Here is a 3373-nt window from a genome sequence, read left to right on the forward strand (position 1 = left end):
TTTCGTAAGAGAGTATATATACTGAGAAGCTACTGTGAATATCCCTAGATCCTTACATAAATGGCTGCAGGATGATCTTGGGTGGACTCCAGCTATTATTCGGATTACACGCTTTTGTGCAATAAATACTTTATTCCTCAGTGATGAATTACCTATTCCTATACTAAATACAATCCATTTTTAACGAACATGTACTTTTATTTCCATCCTCCTTTCCTTTGCAACAATGCATTCTTCTGGACTGTGGAAAAAGCGAGATACAGCAGAATAACATCTCGTTTTGCGGCTGTCAGCAGTAATAATCTCGTACAGCAGTCCTGGTGGATAGATCATAATGGCGGGAAAATATCACAGATGCAAACACAAAGAGCGTTAGCCGGAGAGAGCAAAGACGCAAGCATATGGAGTGATCAGAAACAATTGGAAAGCTTGGAGGTATTAGCAGGGGTCGTTTAGTTGGAGAATAATTGTTGAAAAAATGATACGTCCGAGTTATTTAGGATTTAAAATTAGTAAACCAGGTAGTTGTGTGCGCAAATTCAACCACTCGCACACCCTAAATTCTGTTGTGAACATTCATCTGTGGCTCCATAAAGTACCACTTCTTCCAATGTTCATCACCAGTTACAACGTGCCTCTTTCGGAAGTGATAAACATAAGATAGGTGAGTTTGTTTGGTTTGAGAAAAGCAAACGGAGAACACGTTTGGCAACACTGTCGCTGGCAGGCTGCTTGAAATTGAGTGTGCGCCTACCTTATTGACTAACTGCAGTGCTAAATAGCTCGGAAACGGAGCAACGAAACAAATTTTTTCGTAACAGTTATTTCTCAGTGCAGCAACCTCTGCCACATTCTTACAAGTTTTCGGACAGTTTCTGTCCACGCTGTATAGAGCCGACATCATGTGATATGTATAACGCCTTCTTAGAAACAGCAAAGTGACAGTAGTATGTGCTAAATGTTCTGAATGCCAGCATAGTCATCAAATGAAACCGAAAACGTAAATTAAAAGTAGGAAGTACTAAAATGTGTAAGTTTAAGTACATCTAATCGTAACTGGTACGCGAAATACCAACCTTGAAGTAAGTCAATTAGTAATGTGCTGGATAGTACTGGCCGTAGGGTAAAAGGCGCGGGGGGTGGGGGGAGGCAGGATATTTTGATGCATCAATAAACAGACATTACTAAGTAGCTAGCGCAAAACTCAAATACATGCAGTATATTCAAGACTAATATATACAGAGCATAATTTCTTTTTAGCTGCTATAGTATTTGGCCTCGTGCAGATGTTGTGGGGAAGCTATTTTCGAATAAGGAAACTTTTTCTCGAATATGCAACATGCACGATAGCTGCATGTTAAAGGCAAGTTGTGCTCCACAAGAGATGCCATAAATATGAAACTCTGCGTTTTTTACCAAACTTTCATATTCCAAGGATTAAAAAAAAACTTGTTAGGCACTTATTTGTGTTAATCAGCTGTATTGCATCTGAATGAACTTTGCTACGAACATATTTGCACCAATCGGCGCTTTCATCATTCATCACTGAAAAACCCCGTCTACACACTCCACAAAAAAGGGAGAAATCAGATTTGGAGTAACGCAGTAAACAGGACCAGACCTTCGAGTATTTCTCCCTAAAACTTTGAACAATTCCTGGTTTCTTAACAGTGTCAGTAGTGCCGATACGGTTTTTGCTGCGACAGAAATCATTGTTATACACTACTGGCCATTAAAATTGCTACACCATGAAGATGACGTTCTACAGACGCGAAATTTAACCGACAGGAAGAAGATGCTGTGATATGCAAACGATTAGCTTTTCAGAGCATTCACACTAGGTTGGCGCCCGTGGTGACACCTACAACGTGCTGACTTGATGAAGGTTCCAACCGATTTCTCATACACAAACAGCAGTTGACCGGCGTTGCCTGGTGAAACGTTATTGTGATGTCTCGTGTAAGGAGGACAAATGCGTACCATCACGTTTCCGACTTTGATAAAGGTTGGATTGTAGCTTATCGCGATTGCGGTTTATAGTATCGCGACATTGCTGCTCGCGTTAGAAGAATATGGAATCGGTGGGTTCAGGAGGGTAATACGTAACGCCGTGCTGGATCCCAACGGCCTCGTATCACTAGCAGTCGAGATGACAGGCATCTTATCCGCATGGCTGTAACGGATCGTGCAGCCACGTGTCGATCCCTCAGTCAACAGATCGGGACGTTTGCAAAGCAACAACCATCTGCACGAACAGTTCGACGACTTTTGCAGCAGCTCGGACCCCTGATGCTGCATCACGGACAGGAGCGCCTGCGATGCTGTATTCAACGACGAACCTGGGTGCACGAATGGCAAAACGCCATTTTTCGGATGAATCCAGGTTCAGTTTACAGCATCATGATAGTCACATCCCTGTTTGGCGACATTGCGGTGAACGCACATTGGAGGCGAGTAATCGTCATCGCTATACAGGCGTATCATCCGGTGTGATGGTATGGGGTGCCATTGGTTACACGTATCGGGCACCTCTTGTTCGCATTGACAGGCACTTTGAACAGTGGACGTTACATTTCAGATGTGTTACCACCCGTTGCTCTGCCCTTCATTCGATCCCTGCGAAACCCTATATTTCAGCAGGATAATACAAAACCGCATGTTGAAGGTCCTGTACGGGCCTTTCTGGATACAGAAAAAGTTCGAAACTACTGCCCTGGCCAGCACGTTCTCCAGATCTCTCACCAATTGAAACCGTCTGGTCAATGGTGGCCGAGCAACTGGCTCGTCACAATACGCCAGTCACTATTCTTCGTGAACTGTGGTGTCGTGTTGAAGCTGCATGGGTAGCTGTACCTGTACACGCCATTCAAGCTCTGTTTTACTCAATGCCCAGGCGTATCAAGGCCGTTATTATGGCCAGGGGTGGCTGTTCTGGGTACTGATTTCTCAGGATCTATGCACCCAAATTGCGTGAAAATGTAATCACATGTCAGTTCTGGTATAATATATTTGTCCAATGAATACCCGTTTATCATCTGCATTTCGTCTTGGAGTAGCAATTTTAGTGGCAAGTAGTGTATAATATTTCGAACATATTTCTTTGACACATGCTTAGTGTGCACTAGAAGAACATCTTATGTTAAGGAGGCATTGGATGTCCTATGCCGCCAACGTTACATTATCGAATTTTGTGACCCATTATCTAGGAAATTTTTAAGACACCAACTTACAATTTTCTGTAATTATTGAATGCACGTTCCCAAATACGCTGAAATAGAATTATTACTAAAATTGTATTGTGGGGAATGTTATCTTTTTTTTCAAACACTCAATTTTTTGACAGAATTTTGTAAATAAATGACATAAAAACAAA

This window comes from Schistocerca cancellata, unplaced genomic scaffold, assembly GCF_023864275.1.
Source record: "Schistocerca cancellata isolate TAMUIC-IGC-003103 unplaced genomic scaffold, iqSchCanc2.1 HiC_scaffold_754, whole genome shotgun sequence".
NCBI lineage: Eukaryota > Metazoa > Arthropoda > Insecta > Orthoptera > Acrididae > Schistocerca > Schistocerca cancellata.